Here is a 20,015-nt window from a genome sequence, read left to right on the forward strand (position 1 = left end):
TTACGTTGCTAGCTTCTGAATGTGCTACTAGTGCAAAATGGGTGTGTATTACTTATTAATAAATAGTCCCAGCAGCATTCTTAGCTATAAAATAATGTGTTTTTTTTTTAGTATTCACAATGCGCTTCTCACGTCCCATATCTCAGTGATCCCCAACAAGGGGTTTAAAAACGGCTTGGGTGTTTATATATGATGTATGTATGAGGTGGGTGGGTGTATATATGATGGATGGATTCATGTATGGGAGGGGGGGGTGTGAGAGTGTGTGAGTGTGTGTGTGTGTGTGTGTGTATATATATATATATGTAGCAGGGATCCCCCTTCTTAACTCCTAGGGGGAGAACAGCTCTGTAGGGCAGGAGAAACTGCAGCATTGCGTCGGCCATGTTATGGTTGGCATAGCCCTCCAGACACTAATTTGAAATGCGGCGGCCATCTTGGGGCTGGCATGACCGGGAGGAAGGGGCCGAGAGAGACAGGATTTCCTCCGCGGTACATAGGTGACCTTGGCAGAGCATCCGGAGCCAGGCAAGAGGAAGGTAGTGTCCTGGGAGCCTGCCATGCTCCCGGACAAGGCCCAAGCCTGCCCCCTAGGCCCCAGATAGTTTCCCCTCACTGCAGAGAAGTGTGCAGGGCTGGCCCTATGGTTAGGTAGGTCCTGTTAGTGAGCGACGGAGCGCAGATGGAGGCTTCCCCCAGGGCCTGAGTACCAGGGGCTTGTTGATGGAGACCCCGCAGCGTGGGACCCTACTGCAATTCTTGATTTGCTAGCAAGTGTGGCTTGTCTGGACCTTAAGCCAGGAAGGTATTATGCACCAACGCAAGGTAGAGGGTAGCGCTGCCCTCACACACACTGGGAGGGGTTTCTTGCTGGACTGGGTTACAGGTGCCCGAGCACCCTAAGTACTATTGGGGCTGGCTACCCCAGGACTATATTACTGCAAATACTGTTATCCTTGTATTTGTGTACAGTATTGTGTTGTAAGTGTTATTGGAGGCTTTCTGTGGGACCACAGTAAAGGAGTTATATTATACCTGATTGTAAGTGTGTTATTGGGGTATACCGTAAGGTATACGAGTTCCTATGAGGAGTCATATTATTACCCAGGATCCTCATAGGTGGAGGCGCTGCACCATAGAGATATAGAGAACACACAGCCACCCCAGGCTCACTATGAGCGGAGGCCCAGGCCTTCTGTGTGCCTAAGGCTGCGGCCCCGCTAGCGCTGAGCGTGCTGGCGCGCAAAGCATGCGTGGCGGGTGTCCTGCGTCTGCTCGCGTGGGGGGCGGCATTGCCGAATATTGAGCGAGCGGGAAAGTATAATTTTTTATTTACCTAAGCGCTGAGCGTGTGTACACTTGCATACCCGCGTGCGCATCGCGTGAGCGGGGACATGTATGTGTGTGTATGTATGTATATGTATGTATATATATATATATATATATGCGCAAGTCACCTCGCCAAGCACCACGCTCAGCGCTAACGGGGCCGCAGCCTTACAGGTAGCACCAGTACCAAAATTGGTACCTCAAACTCAATTTCCGCTGCACCTTTTCACATAGTATGCTCAAACTTCAACATCTGTGTCAAAAGGATTGTTTTTCCATTTGTTTTTGGCGCACAGAAATGGGCCGCGCTTGGCGTACAGATGTAAATGTGTATACTAAAAAATAAAATTTATGTCACCTCAAAATCAATTAAAAGTAATTCAAAATTGTCAGCAAAGTTCACCTTGGCGAGAACCCTAAAAGATTCTTAATAGTGCCAGCGCAGAATCAAGTTGCAATCAAGCAACAATGTATTCTATGCAACACAGATGTTTCATTATATACATGAGGTTAACAGAATGTATTTTTTTTTCACAGTACAGCTCATATAACTGTATAACTGATATTTACTAGCACTAGTTATAAATATAAATATATGCATCATTCTGTTTTAAGTTAGATTGTATCCAGCAGGTATTCAACAAGTCATTTCAAGCAACACATTGTGTTGTGTGTGGAGTCTGATTTCTGCTACTTTTTAGCACTGAAACTTTTGATGTGAAAAATAAAATCTTAGGCCCCCATAATATTTGGGCCCTGGGATGTATAAAGGGCTATCTATCACACCTTTATTAGCTTATGTTGCTGACTGAAACCATTAAAATACCAACATCACATTTATTACAGCTTGTTTCACTAGAAACGTCCTTTTTTTTTTGCTTTTATAAATCTTTTCAAAACTGACATACCCGTTATCTCTAATTGCCAGCAATTTGAACTTTAAGTAAGCCAATCTTTATCAACTACTGTTTTAATAGTTGATTAATTAGGGCTATATGTATCCAGTCAAGGGCTTTATCTGAAGAGCAGTTCAACCATTAGCAAAAGAAACTTCCTTGTGCACTTCTAGCTCAGATAACAGTGTTAGATAATGGATCACAATCCTTTTTAGGCTAGTGTAAATAGAGTTACTCCCTCTTATCCCAACACGCTACGAGCCAAGCAGAAATCCCTGTCACATGCCATTATTCCTCTGATTATGACTTTATTACAGAACTCTATAGAACTTGTATACTTCTAATATTTCTAAAGTTTTGCCGCACGTGTAGGTTTGAGTTTGCTACTCCCCCCCCCCCCCTCCCGCATCAGATGTGATGTTGCTCTTAGAATACATAATATGCATGACATATTTATGTGCTAAGCCCGGGCCAACAGCCCAGGTATTCAAACACATTTACCAAGTGACAAATAAATCAATAGCGTGAGCAGTCCTGTATACATGTTGAACTTGTTTCAGAAAGACCTGGCAGGATTTTTTTTAATTTTTTGCTTCAAATAAGGCAGGTGAATTCATTCAACAGCAGAATGAGCACATTGACCCTTTCCCTGCCAGCGCAGCAAAACATTCCTCGCTTCCCAGGTAGCAGTTAATGGTGGTTAAAATGAGTAGAAAAGTTGGGAATATCAATTGGCATTCCTAAATTATAAGCTCTTTGGGGCAGAGACTCCTTTTCCTAATGGCTAGTTTTCTGTATGAAGCGCTTATTCCTATGATGTAGCATTACGGCTGTAAAGCGCTATGTACATGGATGGCGCTGTATAAATAAAGATATACAGATGCAGCCACGAGTATCCGAACACTTGCATTCTGGGGCAATCTCCCAGTAATTCTGTGACATTTCTGCAGACAGACTAATGGCCCATCGGATTAACACGGCGTGGGTCTCTGGCAGTCCCATTCAAACTGAACCTATTTGTCCACTTATTGTCTTGCATTCTTTGCATGTTTGCATAATTCCCAGAGCGTTTGGCCTGCTTGATGTAACCATTTCATTTTATTTAAATTGAATGGAACTGCCAGGGACCCCTGCTGTGTTAATCCGATGGGCCATTAGTCTGTCTGCAGAAATGTCACAGCATTACTGTGAGATTGCCCCAGATTTTCCAAGGCAAGTGTTCGGATACTCGTGGCTGCATGTGTACAGTATATACTTAAAAAAGAAATGCAAATAAAAACTTGTGCGTGTCGTTTCATTGATAGCATAGGAGTTGCACAAGTTAGAAAATGACAACACTAAAACAGCAATCCCCCCCCCGAAAACCTTGATGAGTTTAACTCATATCCCGTTTGTACCCTGTCCCCTGAACACTTCCTGCTATCTCTCTATGGTTTTCTAAAATCATGATTTCGTTAATATCTAGCTTCTGAGGTTTTAATGGTAATCTTTAGACTGCGCAGTTCTCTGGGGAGAGCTTCATTTTAATCTCCCGGACACTTAATATTTCAAACGCTTCTACCGCCTGATGGGAGCATCAAATTTAAAAAAAAAAAAACGAGCTGGAAATGGCGAGAAGAGATACCTTAAATTATTTCAAAAGTAAAGTGCAAGATATGGCAATCAGTGCAGACTGCTGCTTTAAAAGCAACAGTCAGGGATAGAAGTGGCTTAAAAATAGTGGTACTGTGACCAATAAAAAAAATTATGATAATCTGCCTTTTATTAAACATTGGACAAAGATCTTTGAAATGTTTTAAGAAAGACTTATAGAAATATTTATACCACAGATATTATTAGTAATTCTAGATTACAAAATGGGGACAAAACCCAGCTGTGGTTGTGTCTATGATCTTTAAAAATCACCCTGAGGGGTGTGTAGGCGTGGGATGATTGAACCTAACATCCCTCTTAGATCCTCTGGCTACACCCATTCATTTCTATCACATTCTTATCCATGCAGCATTCAATGCAAAGGTTTTGTATTTCCTTTTCATCTCCAGCAAGATACACAAATCTAGTAAGCACACCTGTGCAAGCGAGTTGACTATCTAAATATTGTTTTTTTTTTCCCCCCTCTCTCTCTCTCCCCTATGCAGGAAAGTAACCATACCTTTCTCTTCCCATGTAAGAACAAACAAAACAAACAAAAAAAAAACAGTTGTGTGGTTTCCTTGAGTGACTGACTAATTTACGGCAGAAGGCAACGGAATACGACTGGATTTAAGTCATCCCTAAAAATGTGAACCCTTTCTGAACTCCCTGGCTTAAAACCGAACTGAACGCCAATGTTCTGATGTGTAGAAGTTGGATCCTGCCAATGTAGGAAATGTATAGGAGAGAGGCAGCCTGTGTTATCTAATAATAAAGCTCATTGAAGGTACGTTCTCTCAAAAATGTAACTCTTTGGGCGTACATTGACGTAGACACTAGAGAGGGGCGAATTCACCCAAATCCATTTCCCCGATTTTTGCTGATATAACCCCCAAAATCCATTTTGCTGTGTAAAATCCAAAAACGGATTTGGTCGGTTTTAAGCCACGCGGATTCATCAAAATCCGCCATTGGATACAATCCGTGGATGGATTTGTAGCGTCCAATCCATGGATTCAGCGATCCATTGGGGATTCGGAAAAACTCGTAAAAGATTGCTGAGTTCATGGATTGGATTCTACAAATCCGTCCACGGGCTGCGGAATCCGCGGAGTGTATTGGTAATAATGAAAAAAAACCACAAAATGTGAATTGCCCTTTTTCAGATTGATCCACGGACCAAAGGACCGGTCGATCCGCCCAAAAAAATCTCCCATCTCTAGAAGCCATGTCTTGGGGTCTGGCACTCCAGGCAGTGGCTACATCAGTGATGCCCAATTCCAGTCCTCAAGCGCCACCAACAGGTCAGGTTTTCTGGATATCCCTGCTTCAGTACAGGTCATAATGACTGAACCACTGATTAAGCCACCTGTACTGAAGCAGGGATATCCTGAAAACCTGAACCGTTGGTGGCCCTTGAGGACTGGAGTTGGCCACTCCTGGGCTACGTCATGGACTCACTGTCCAGGGGAGAACGCGTTTGATGCTTCTGCGGAGCGCTGAGCACAAAGAGGAATACACCTGCTCTTCCAGTCACCTCATCACTGATGTCATGACCATGTGATCACTCCGAGGAGCAGTCACATGATCGTGGTGTGCCGCATGGGCTGTGGGCCATCACTGCTCCTGCCTTTACATGTCTGTGTATATAAATGCTCATGAAGCATAAGAGGGAAGATGTGTATGTGAATCAGATTTGTGGTTGCCTTATAGATTATTACTAATTAAGGTAACCATGTTACCTGCATTTTAAGGGGGGACAAAGAGAGTGATGATAAAATAAGAAAAAAAAGCATAGGGTCTTTTTTTTCAGTATATGTTTGTACCATGAAGCTACCTTGGTGATATTATACTATAACCCCCCCCCCCCCCCGTGTCCCAGAAAACATACTACCAGTTTGTTATAAAAGTGATCCAATGCTGAGCAAGTGGACAATAATTGTGTCCATGGTGAAATTGCCCTGTCATTGTAGGAATATTAGTCTAGGGCAGTGATGTCCAACCTTTTTTTTTTGTTAAGGAAGCCCAACCCTCTCTAATAGCGTGTCTGAGATCAGATGCATTATAAATTCTTCTGTATTTGGTACAGTTTTCAAATTACCTGAGAATTACAGGGAACCCTTTAGGGAAACCTGGAGAGCCCTTGTTAAAAACACTGGTCTAGTGTATATGGTACCACTCGCAGCATTCTGCCATGAACTTGCACCTTATGCAATATAGTAAAAGATTGCTTTGACATACCCTTATCTGGTTGTTATCATGATAAGGGTATTTAAATTATAAGTCTTTGTGCTCTTCTGCTGCTGATTTTTTCTTGGAATATAAAACATTTTTATGAATACTATTACTGATAAAGAATGTTCACATGCAACTAAACTTCCGGGAAAAGGTCTCAAAATAACTAACTTCTAAGTAATATATTTACAAATAATGGATCATAATATTTCTTGCAGTTTATTCTGTCACCGACTTGGGACTAAATGAGCGATAGAATGAGTCAAACAGAAATATTACAATATTTTTCCATGTCCTAGAAACAGCCAGAACGTGTCTATGTTCATCTAGTTCTAGTAGGAGCATTGTTTCCATTATTCTTGTTACAATATGTATTATATATTGACATGGATCAGTTAATATATATATATAATCGTTGCAGTGTAACTTAAGCAAATATAAATTAAACCTTTTACTACTATCACTCTTTATTTAGTTAAATGGGATTCCTGTTGTTCGACCAACTTCTCTAGTGCCTCGTTGTCATGCTGTTCTGGACACTGTCACGATCCGTGATGTTTGAGAAATTGGTGTTTTGTAACCTTTTGGCAGCTCTTTGTGTTCTTTGAAATGTCGCTTGTGTTTCTGTAGGTGGAACTCATAGGAGGGGGATAATTAAACAAACTGTGATAGTTCCAACGAAGGCACTATCGCATGGAAACGCCCATTAATGTCAATGGGAGTTTCAGTGTGAATTTACCCCGATTGGCACTATGCGAGTGGAAAGAATGACCCCCATAGCTATGATTTCTGATCTTGTGCAAGCTCTGCTATAGCACTATCGTTTATGTGGAGACGGGCAATTTAATGAACAACATCATTGTAGGAAATGATGTAGAAAATGGTTACAAAAGTGGTGCTTACACAACATTATGTACGAGGAGCTGAAGAGACACTTTATTTCAATATGCCTTCTTAAATCTCCAGCTGCATATGAAGTTTGGTATTTCTATATCAATCAATAAAGTAACTCAGTTACACGGGATGACTTTTATCAGCACTTCACAACTCTGGCTGTTCTGCTTTCATTGTGTACAAGTTACTTTAATGTGGCACTTAAACAGTGCTGTAATCTCAAGAATAAACAGATTGCTTGTCGCGTTCCCGTCACCTGTGTACCAGTAACAGTAACAGTAACATTTCCTAGTGTTAGTTGTGCTCTAGCATTCCTTTTAGCTATTGAAATGACAAAGTGGCATTTCATGCAACTTTATATTCAGAATCACAATAAACAATGTAATAATTCCCACACCGGAGTTTAACGTTAAAAATAAAAAAACATTGGGGAAAAAAAATCCAAAATATGTTTTCAAAATGACATTAAAAAAATATTCAAAGAAATCAGATGCAGCTAATATTCTGCAAGAAGATAATGTAACCATGTGGGTGCCAGAATGGGCAGAAAAGTTTTGCAGAGCAATACGTTTATTAGGAAATAAGGATGGCCAATGCCGTTTGTACAGTATCTGCAGACCATTGCACACGCATGCACACATACTCTTATACACACACATTAACACACGGAACCCTGCAGATACTGATACACAGTCACTGAAACAGTGCCAGATTTACACACGCACACATATGTACAAATAAACATACAGTCCCACTCATGCTTATATACTGTAGAAATGTTAAAGCTTTAACTTGCTTAAATAGGGGCGCCATGTCTCCGGTACTTAATCTGTCTTTTCCTTATATATACAAAAAAAAAAATTACCTTTCCAATCCCACATCTCATTGCTTGACAAGAATAGCAAAAGCCCCAGAGAATACAGCTGCAATTGATCTGTTTATAGGAGGGCTTATTAATTATTCTCATGGAAGAGCTTTATATTCTTAATAAGGTACAGTCAGTAATACTAAAACGATTTTAATTTTATATTCCATACTGGTCGGGATAAATGATAATGAGGCATTTTGTGAAACCCACTTGCCTCTGATTTCCATCAGGAATTGAGTGACATATCACTTATGACTCTGTAAGCCACAAAGAGAGACGTTTTTATTATACCGTAATAACATGCTTGCAGCATTCCAACAGCTATAATGACATGTGATAAGTACGACAGCAAAGACCTCCTCCTCGGGAGTTCTCTAAATCAGTGTATGAATGGCATACTTCGTTAAATGTGTCATATATCACTGCCGAATTCAAACTTCCTTAACATTGCTACATGGTTATTCTTTAACCCTTCGTGTCTGCGTTAGACGTGCTCAGCACAGAGGCCTAGATTCGCTAAAAGTCGCAGAAGCTGCGTGAAAACTAGCGTCGTAAAAAATTCCGATTTGCTGCAACTTTTCCCCGGGAACTCCGCTGTGCTTACTAAGGCACGGGTTGCGATATTCAATCTCATTTAACTACACGCAAAAAAGCGTTTACTTGGTGAGAAATAACGCCGGCGCGGCAAATAGGTGTTAACGCACGGAAATATGCATTAGTCAGCATTAGCAGTGTGTGTGTGTCTGGAGATATCACCCTTTTCTACCATAGGGTTCTGCAATAGACCTTTTTATAAAACCCGATGGCAGCAAATTATTTAACCTCTTTGATGCCTAAGGCTACCGATGCATAGCAAACAAATGTATTTAGGCAACCAAAGAGGTTCATATACAGCGTAAACACACCACAAATAATGTAAGTCATGGGTTGATTATTATTAGTTGGCCTCTTGGACTTCTAAGGGGTCAACATATTAATAAATTCAGCATTGTTAATACTATGCATATTTATCATTCATTCTAGGTTGGCTAATCGTATCTTACCTGTGTCTATAGGGGCCATAATACACATAGGCAGGATAGGCCTAACACCAGCCTGGAGTAGGTAATAAAAACGTGCTTTGTTTTTTGGCGTGATCCCCTGATGAAGCTTCTTTTGACGTGAAACGCGTAGAGGTTGTGTCACCATGCAGCAACGTCAGACGCCGTGACGATGGACGCCCTGATGCTGGCATCCCTCCCACGAGCCAAATCCGACTGCCTAAACAACTCTCTGGTTGGACTCTTACCTTTCCATCAAGGACTTTGTTTTGGGCCTGGGTTTCCAGGATCCGACCCCCATGCTTGTGCCTACTGGGATGTGTGGGATGGAAGGATCCATATGATCCTATTTTATATGCAAGTGTCTTATTTCTTCTTTTTTTTATACATTTTATTGAATTGAAATTTACTGTGTTTTCCTTTTTATTGCAACATTTGTAGATAAACTAACATTGTTTGCCATTGCTTTATCTGCAAAAAGAAATGATCCCCGTGCCAGTTTGTTTCATGATATTCGGTATATGTAGTATTTGTGCTAAAGAAAAAAACAAACTGAAATGGACTTGCTGGCTTTTGTATTATAAGCCTCTTACTGTACTGGGAGGGTGGAGAGTTCAGAGATGCAGGAAGTCAGATTGTCAAATGCGGCTCTGAGGGTCTGTGAATGTCCCAAAGAAATGTCACACATGAAATGGCTGACCTGCTCTCCTACACTGCAGGTCAACTCACATTCTGTAGCTGGAGGCCTTCACCGTACCCGCACAAGCCGTTAAATGATTCTTTTTAGTAAGATCCTACAGCAGAAGGAAAACGCTCTGTTTTTGGAAAACTTCACTTAGGATGGGCAGAAAAGCAATACGTGTACAGGCGGTCCTCGGTTAGCACACGGAATCCGTTCTGGAAGTAGCGTTGGATAGTGAAACCGCTGTAAAGTGAGCCCCATGTTAATCCGTGGCGGTGAGCGTTGGATAACGCATTCATGTGTCGGAAAACAGCCCATAGGGTTGCATTGTAAAGCGTTGGATATGCCATTCATTGTAAAGTGAAACGTTGGCTAGCGAGGACTACCTGTATATGTCTATTTACATTAACATTATGAGCCCCTAATGAAGTGTGCCGTAATGTATGAAACATTAAGTGAATACGTTTGAGGTGAATACGTTTGCGTTACGTGCAGTATGTGTCGCTACTCCTGGGGAACCTGGCATTCTGTGCCCCGTGCTATATTCCATCTGCGGACAGCGCGTCGCTCCACCACTGTATTCCCTTGTGAGCCTATCGATATGTTTCTACGTGTTAGGCCTCGGCGATGACGCACATGATGTCACACGCGCCTGTCCTAGAAGTGATCCGTGTTCTGTAGGATTGCGTGATTGGGGTGTGGCGAGAGCGTGCCCGTGACGTCACGTGAGCTGTTCGCCCTCATTGGCTGAGCCGCGCATGTGACCCTGCCGTCGCGTGGCAAAATCAAAAAAAAATTGTCTCACAAAGTATCTGCCGCCCTGTCGCTCTTGTGCACGCGCGCTCTATGGCTGTGCGCATTGCCTTACAGCCTTTTGTTTTGGCATGCGCAACATCGCTCATACTATGGACGCGGCCTCAGTTCTGTATACTTACTTTTTTTGAAGGATTTTTTTAAACTTCTGATGTGCGCCTCTTCTGAGTCTTTCACATTTACATTATTGTGTTTATTGTCGGAGACATGATTTGATGCAGGCCAGGATACCTTTAACCCTCGCGTGAACTACGTGATTGAGGCGTCACTGTGATGACGCGAACAGAAGAGGGAGTCACCTGACTGCCAGATCTGAACATGTTCTCCCCTAGAAAAACGAGCAACACAGACGATATCGTACAAGTAGTTGTTATGTTACAAGCCGAGCTTCTCAAGGGCCTTCATCGGGCAACCAACATGGCTACCCACCCTTCTTTCCTTTTGTACCCTTAAGCAGGAGACTATACAAGCGTAATGCTTCAGTGAGAGAGAAGGCAGCAGACAAGTTGTATCCCATATCTCCATGAAAAATGGTGTCAATGGTTGAATTGAAATTGAAATCATTTAAAGAAATCATTTTGCCAGGTTGATTATATACTAATTTGTGACAGGCCTTCACATGGCCGATGTGTAACAATGGCATGCAGCAAACCTCAAATTGTTTCGTTCCATTGTGGGTAGCTTCAGTGCTAGGGGGAGGGGGCTAGTAATTAACTGCAAAGCAGACCCACCAACCTCAAGCATCGACAAGGTCAAGAAGAAGAGATATAGGAGCAAATATTTGTTATTTTATCAGGAAATCCCCAATATGAAAGATGTACATTTCAAAGCATGGCAAAGAGCAAATCAATTCTATCCACTCCATAGCACTGGTTCCTGGCAGAGAGATATACTCTGTTATCACGATTCCTGTGTTTCTGTGTGTTGTGTAAATAGTGTGGAGGCGAATTCATTTCTTGCTATTTACAATCAAACACGACACTGGGGGTGTTGTGCTCTGGCACTGCAGTAATAATAAGTAATTTCAACGGTATCTTCCTATATACACACACACACTTTTTGTTAATATCTGCTGTACTCTACTAAGCCGTCATATGCCTGGAGAATTGCAGAATCTACAGGTCTTTATACCTCTTAACATACCAACATGAAGAGACTTGAGAGCTGATGTGTACAGTACATCTGTAATATTAGGTGATTTTAAGAGAGGAGACAAGAATTGGATACGTTCTGAGCACCTTAACCCAAGAACCCTGTTAAAAAATATTTTACCTTCCGATCCAACTCTCGAAACTAGGTTGATACCTAGATACCAATAAAAGATATTCGTTGACTTTTGCACATAATTTGCTGTACCATGGGTAAGTACTATATCCAATTTGAATAGGCTACAGAGGGAACAGGCTTAAACAGTCTTGTTCATAGTGAAAAGAAGACACAACAGGACTTAGCTAGAACATCATACCACCTATATATGTACTACAGGTAAATAATATTAACTTTATTTCATATAGCGCTTCTCTCCCAACCAGTACACAGCACTGTCCTTAAGATTTTTTTTATAGACAAAGCCCGTGCCTAGATGAGCTTACAATCTATGTTTTTGGTGCCTGAGGCACAGGGAGATAAAGTGACTTGGCCAAGATCACAAGGTGCTGACACCGGGAATTGTACCAGGTTCCTCTGATTCAAACTCGGTGTCATCGTTTACAGTCGGTGTCTTTACTCAGCCCGTGTGTGGATTATGGAATACTATATCCAATTTGAACGCACTAATTAGGGAGCCGCCTTAAACAGTTATCATAGAGGAAATGGGTTGTACTCTTAAAAGACAAAACGGGACTTAGATAGGATACCATGCCGCCCATATTAATATTGTGTTAGATATGCAATGCGATGTGTATCCTTATTTATAATGGATACTCTGTATAAATAATAACTATCTCTTTATGACATAGTTAGGAGATCTCCGCCACACAGTTGTATTGTTTTATCTTATATGGGGTCTCACATTTACCTCACACACACTGACAGACACTAGTGTGTTTATTAGCCACTGCTTCCTTTGTACTTTCAGCATCCTGATGGACTACTTGGTATCATGTACAAAGAAGTATTACGTTCACAACTTTTTGTTGTGTGTTACATTATTTGGTATAAGAATATTGCACTTTAATATTGTTTTATTCACAAGGTTTTTCACACGGGCTTACACATATATATCAAATTCATTGAATACTTATTTACCACAGAGAGCTCAAATTTGATACATGGTATCCTTTTGGTAGTGCTGGTTTCTCCAAATATGTAAAAAGACGGAAAACGGAACGTTGCTAAGAAACATGCTTTATTTACCTAGGACGTATACTGCTGTATGATGTCACAAATATATTAATGACCAAGTGCATGTCGTGAATATATTATGTTCGGCATCCATCTTAGAAAGGGAGGGGCTTCACTGATGGGTTTGTTTGGGTATTTAATGGAGTTTGGGTCACTCCTATTGCTGCTTTTTAAACCTGACAAAGGGTTTTCCTGAAATGGAGGGGGTCTGTCACAGTAGCCATCACTCCGCATCAAATGAATCTATGTGTGATTGAGCCAAGCTGCGTATAGTGGAATTTATCTGAAGTGCGACAGAACTTGTTGCTTTTCTTCGGGTATCTTGGTGTGGCCACGGATCTTCTCACCTTTACCTGCACCAGATCCTTTATCCCTGCATCACAAACTTGGTAGTGACCGCTGCCGCCATTTTCTACTGCGCCTAAACCCAAGACCCCAGAAGTTGTAATTCAACATTTTTGTGGAAATTTCTTTTAGCAGATTTGAAAATGTTTGCTTTGTGCCACAAGGCCAATGTGTTTACTAAACGACAGAGTTTGCGTGAATCCTATCCGTGTAATGATAGAAATAGTTTTTCTCAGTATGCAACAACGTACCTCCGTGTGAGCAACACGGCAACAATGAATGTCTTCCGTGGTAAAACCAAAACACTTAGCTAAACACACGTCATTTTAACTGCCTCTGCAGGATAATGGTCTACAGCCCTCTTTTTTGGAGTTGGATCATGTGCTACCACCATGGTCCTTCGAAAAACAGAGCAAGCAAATGTATTTATTAAATCTCCCAAATGAGGATAAAACGTCGACGTTTATGGTATTTCAAGTTAAACCTCTTCTTCAGTGATGGAGTTGCCAGTAAGGTATTGCATGGCAATACATTCCACTGCTCATTGGAAAATGGCAGGGTTTAAAGTTACTCATCCGCATAGAAGTAGTTTACATATCTACAAAATGCTTGGGTCAATTCTTTACGGTGATGCATGCATCCATTACATGTCAGATACATCAGGAGATATCCAGGAGGTTCACCTAATGGTCAGCCTCTGTCCATCAGGTGAAATCCATTCTAAGTGGCATGGCCGTGACTACAGGAAATGTCGGAGCGCTTTTAATTGATAGGGCATTGTTACTTCCACGAGAGTCTTGTTTTTAAATCTGGGAAATTGCCATGTCAGTACTAGGCATGAATTGTAAATCAAGCACCTGCCGTGCAATGGATTTGCACTTAGACTGAATGTTTGGGGTCTCAACAGGTCAAAGATAATGTTGATTTCTTTAATGTATGCAATGTGTCAGAAAAACGGATCTCGACTTTGCAAGTAATACAATTTATATCTAATTTCTTTATTTTTATTACATTTAAAGATGGAATCCACGCCGGTGATATTTTTGAGAATTTTCTTTTTTTACATAGGATTGAAGCAGGGGGTCTCAGGAGCGGAATCCCATTCATTTCGGCCTTGGCGAACCCCGTGCTTCCGGAGATATTTACCTCCGTAGGCGGTGCCTGTAGCTGCTCCGCTCGGCTAGCAGGGTTCATGTAATGGCGGAGTTTCAAAGCTCCCGTGCCCTGCGGACCAATAGGAAGCCGTGATGTCATCAGGTGTGGCTTCCTATTGGCCCATGTAACATGAGAACTTTAAATTTTGCTGAGATACAGGCACCCTCTTCGGAGATGTGTATCTAGGCAAGCAGGGGGTCCCCGGAGCTGAAATCTGTGGGGTTCAGCTCTGGAGATCCCCTACTTCAATCCTATGTTATAAAAAACAATAAAAAAACATCTTTTACCCAACACTACCTCAGGTGTCATGGAGCATAATATTTGTTTTCAGAGATTTTATCTCATTTGGACTTTTCCCTCAGTTGATACCGCATCAGAAGGAATCTAACTTTGTTAAGGCTTAAATGCCTCATTGTATTTTTGTAAGTCTTGATAGATTATAATTTTTTTCCAATTAATATTAATATATTATTACTTCAACGTTAAAGATTTAGACTTTGCATTATATTAACTTCCTTTACGTCCACACCATATTTACTTCCGAGAGCCGTCTGACTTGGGATGTGTTGGTTGCGTCTGGTCTGACTCGTGGGGGCTGATGTATAATCGCAAATTTGGAGCAAAATTCACACACACTACATCATTTTCACGTTGAGTCTCTTTGTGTTAATGTATCAAGGTCTTTGCTCCAAGTTTTGCGCCATTTGCGTCACGGTGAGATGTGGGGAGTGACAATAGGAAGTTAGGGAGGAGTGATATGACGCACGGAATATAATGGCATGTAACAAATTCTGTGTCTCCCTACATCCATTTTGTATTTGTGTCCAAAAAATTCCAACAGGTCTGATATGGCGTAAACTTTTCTGGGCAACAATTTGCGTCAATAAGAAACGCTTTTAAAAAATTTACGTAAATGTGAGCAGAAAATGAAGTCGTGCGTCAAAACAAACTTGTGTTTGGACTTTCTTTGCGTTGATACATCTCCTCTTTGGGATTGTGGAGAAAGGGAAAATACCTCGTGCAGCATAATTTACAGTGAGCCAATGAATAGGGGAAACATCCAGGATCACGTTTGGTCCCGAAAATGCCAGGGTCAAGGGAGTTAAATAGATCATAAACCGTGAACAAAACCAGAACATTTATTCCCCAGAGCAGGGAAGGGAGAGTTGGGGGCAACTCGAGAGCTACTGTACCACACCAGGTCAGGTTTTAAGAATATCCCCACTTCAGTACAGGTGCCTCATTAGAAAAGGATATTCCTGAAGCAGGAATATCCTGAACACCTGACCTGTTGGTAGCTCTTGAGGACTGGAGTTGCACACTCCTGCTCCAGAGGATCCCAAATTCAGATAAGCTGAAAAAGAAATGATTACATTACAAATGGTGTAAAAATGTCCATTTATTGTCTTAGTTGTTAAATGTGCAGAATTCAAAATGGCGGTTATATTGCTTGAGATACACAAGACAATGAAACCCTGTTGACATTAATCAGTTATCATTTCAATAATATAATCCTCTGCGTTAATTTATTTTCAAATTCATGGGCACGGTTGCCAAGTTATTAAAAGACTCATGCCAAAAACATTGGCAAAATAAAAGGGCGTGTGATCACTTTCTAATCCCTATAGACAGACGTGTTTCCAGACCATGCTACAAGTGATGAATAATGTGTTGTGAGTGTGCAGTAATGTTACACTCTTAATTACTACTATAAGGAGTCATAATATATTTCTGTGCACAGTGTAATGTACCAGAGGTTACTGAGCATCACTTTATTTTTTTTTATTATTGACTAACCTACGCATCTTAAGGACCAATGTATGTGTAACACATTGTGAAAGCCCCTCAGCTGGAGAGGACGTAATCATGCATCAGTTAAAGATCCACTGAAGTCTGAACAATACATGATTATTTATTACCTCCATCTCTATTGTGAAGCCTCGGCAAAAGTGTGGGATCAAAGGGTGAACCATCTGCCTTCAGAAAAGCAAAACGCTGTGGAAACATTTTCTTTGTTTAATATCTTTTTTTTTTTTTTTTTACAGCATTTCCACGTGATAAAGTATGTTGGATAAATGTTTAAAACTGAATGTACTATTTCTCTTCTCCAGACATATAGATTCATATTCACACACTCCTCTCCCGCGCTTCTTACCTCTGCTTCTAACTTCCTAAAATCTCTCTGCTGGCTTTCTATACATTTACGTATAAACGACAACATTTTAAGGCTCTACACTCCTCTCCACCTCCATATCTACTCTGATCGCTCTTTGCGCCCCTATTCGCCCCTTACACGCGACCCAAGGCTGTCTCTTCTCTTCTCTGCACCTTCTATCTCTACAGCCCTCTAACATCTAAAGCCGTTTTCACTCATCTCTCCCTACCTATGGAACCCTCTCCCACTGAATATTCGTCAAACACTTTCTCTCGCCATTTTTAAATCCCCACTGCAAATTCACCTGTTAATAGAAGCATCCCATTAAATGATTAACGCCTACACAACTCACTCCAAATGCATTCACCTCACTGCACTTTAATAAATGCACTTTTACTACTACTATGTTTGCAAGCCTCTCAATATGCCACTTAGATTGTAAGCTCTGTGGGACAGGATCATTTACTTGCTGCTCTTAATCCCATTGTACTTTATTTTCCTTGTATTGTTAATTTGGAAAGTGTTGCGTACACTGTTGCTGCTACATAAATAAAATTACACATACCTACACGTACTAAAAAAATACTCTTGAAAAGTCCTTATTATTTCTCCTTAAAATACCCCTGGGTAGTTAGTGTCCCAAGTGTGGTAGGTCTCATTAAAAAAAAGTCACCTTTTTTCATCTTTAAACAAGGAATGGGTTATAAAAAAAAAGATCATCCCCTTTGTGCACGGATTACAGGATTTTACTATCCTGCAATCAAACATGGGGCCATTACTTTATTGTGACACTTAACCCCCTGTGGACTGTTAAGGTTTCATAAAAGTGGTATAAACTGCACTTTAAGGGACATCACAGGAGAGGGACAGTTACAAAAATCCCAATGGATTAATCAAATGATGTACATTGTATAGTAAAGAGCGAATTCCTTTTTATCAATAACTTAACAGATCATGCTAAGTGTGTACTGTGCTGTACCTAGATTTTGCCGGTGCCATGTATTTCTAGCCCCAAACATTTGAATCCAAGTTGAGGTGGGGTTGAAGGCAGTGTTGGGTCTCATTCCTACTATTCGCGGCTGCGCGCTTTTTATGGTGTTCGCGTCGCGAACAAGATCCATCCTGCTATGGGGGCAGGCCCATTAGTTACCCGTGCGCGCCTGCTGAAAGCGAGTTGCGCAGCCGCATTTTGAAAAGACGAGGATTTTGTCTTTTCATGCGGCGAACGGCATCACGTGGTTTCCTATAAACCAATCAGAGCGCAGAAGAGGATGTGACGGAGGAGGTGCTGTGCTGAGGAAGAGAATCTGACGTCACGGCCGCGCCCCCTTGTCTCGCGTCCCATCGCAGAAGTCGGTGGGTAGGCGAGCCCACGGATCCGAGCTTTCACACGCGCCGGGCGCACACGCAGCAGCTAACACTGCGGCCGTAGCCTTAGATGAAGTGACCTTTTGTGATTAATAGACTTGGTCTGATTATCTCTGATAAGATTATCTTGCTTCGAAAGACCATTGTATTTACTATGTGGCTCTTTCACATACATAACCTACACAGGAGCGAAACGCGTCAGAGGACTTTTTCCCCTGGATATGTGTTGTCAAAGAGCAGAGTAAATAGTTATCTCAATACTTACGTCCAGCCTCTTTTTACCTTGCTGTGCACTGCCATTCTTTGGCTATCACTTGCTACTTTAACCTGAACAATTGTTATTTTCTTCATTGGGAATTATCATTTGGGACAATGTCCTTGAACTTTACTGTAAGTATCTACATATTGGGATCCATGAAGTTATGCCAAAGTTGGACTATTTCTTTGCATTGGTGTATCATGGTACTATGCGCCCCTTGCCCATAGTGAGTGGTTAAATTGAGCAATAGTAGAAATTAAATGCTTGGTGCACATAATATATTATAAGGGTAAAAGGGGACGATAGACAGCACTCTGATAGTGTTAAATTTATGCAATTGCAGGGTGCACGGAACAAAAGGGGACCCTTATTCCCCTGTATAGTAATATAGTAATATATTATGTATCATTTTCTGTCTAAGAGTTACGTCTAGAGATGTGCAAAACTTTCCAAAATGTGTTCCTGAAATTTTAAGTATTTTTTCTCCAAATTTGATTCCATGCGAAACAGTTTGCCAGGCCGCAGAGAGCCGAAAACGCGGCCAAATTAGTCATCTTTCCGCGAAATATTTAAACCTGTGCATGTATGCCTTCTTTACAGTCTAAGCCAGGGATGGCCAACTCCAGTCCTCAAGAGCCACCAACAGGTCAGGTTTTAAGGATATCACTGCTTCAGCCCAAGTGGCTCAATCAGTGGCTCACTCGATGACTAAGCCACCTGTGCTGCAGCAAGGATATCCTTAAAACGTGACCTGTTTGAAACAACATAAGCCCAACCCTGTCGTAAATCAGCTAGATTGATGGCTCTACGACAGAGAGAAAAAACTTCTACCAAACAACGTTTAAGTTTTGCCTCGGTGTATAAACGCACTCATAACTTCCCTCCTCATACTTAGACACACGGGAGTCTCATCAATAGATTCAGGCGTTGATCCTAAATAGGAGTGACAAATAAATATCTGTCCTCGGCACCCCTTACCCATGCAGGGTGTGGTCTCATTGCATGTGACTCCCTGCCACGGGTAACTCTTAGTATGTACAGCAGGTGACGTCACAGGATATTCTCATTTTTAATAAAGTCCTCCAACGAAAGCATTAAAAACAAACAAAACCTGTCCTGTTTGCTACCCTTGAGGACTGGAGTTGGCCGCCTCTGCTGTACATAACCAATTCCAGTACAAACTATACAACATGTTCCTGCCCTATCACTGATGTAACACTTCAGGGAAAACAATGATCTATAAATATTCCAGGTGTTTAAGATGAATGAGGTTGCGTGTGCATAACCTTTCTGAGGATCCGTGTGTGCTTTTTGTATTTAATACTGGATTTAGCTGGCGCCTGTGGAGGTTCTACAATATTAGAAGGCTCACCTTCTGAGAATGAGCTTTCTAGTAGAATGAAGATATATCATTGATGTTGGGCAACAAAGTTATTCTCTGTAATCCTTTTGATGTTGTAAATGAAACAGAGAATGGCGCGGGCATCATCTGAACCTTGGGCAAACCGTTCGCTCAAAAGCGCCATCAAAGCGCCAAACCCTGGCAGAACCCAACGCATACACAAAATGAAATTGGTGCAAATTAACTCTATTGTGTTAGGAGACTGATACAAAAAAAAACACACCGCAGTCTATAAAAGGAGGTCATAGGAATCTGGGATTGAAGTTGTAGCTTCACAGTGGCCATCTTTTAAACGTTCCTTTCTTCAATGCTTTCAACTAAAAAAAAAAAAAAGCGAATTAAAAAAAAAAAAACCTATTGTTTCGCCTCTATTCATCCCTCATTCAAAGTCATTCACTTTGCATTAATTACCACTTTCTTCAATGCACCGGGAAGCTTCCAAAACTTGTCCCTGTTTTCAAAGAGGCACACTTCCATGCCTGAGCTTTTTATATGCACGGCCGGTTGAAATTTGAGTTTGCCCACTTTGAGATCCCCCTAATTTTCGCATACTGTAATTGTTAATAAAAAGAAAGACTAAGGCTGATTTCATGCCTCCG

General features: G+C 41.4%; 1 long non-coding RNA gene across 1 annotated transcript; it reads left to right on the plus strand.

The window, feature by feature from the left end:
- The first annotated feature begins 463 nt into the window (after positions 1-463).
- Positions 464-9,419, plus strand: LOC142465492 (uncharacterized). The gene is made up of 3 exons (XR_012787887.1): positions 464-805; positions 4,364-4,644; positions 8,910-9,419. It is a non-coding gene; the product is annotated as an uncharacterized LOC142465492 (long non-coding RNA).
- Positions 9,420-20,015: the final 10,596 nt, after the last annotated feature.

Source organism: Ascaphus truei, chromosome 14 (genome assembly GCF_040206685.1).
Source record: "Ascaphus truei isolate aAscTru1 chromosome 14, aAscTru1.hap1, whole genome shotgun sequence".
In the NCBI taxonomy this organism is placed as follows: domain Eukaryota; kingdom Metazoa; phylum Chordata; class Amphibia; order Anura; family Ascaphidae; genus Ascaphus; species Ascaphus truei.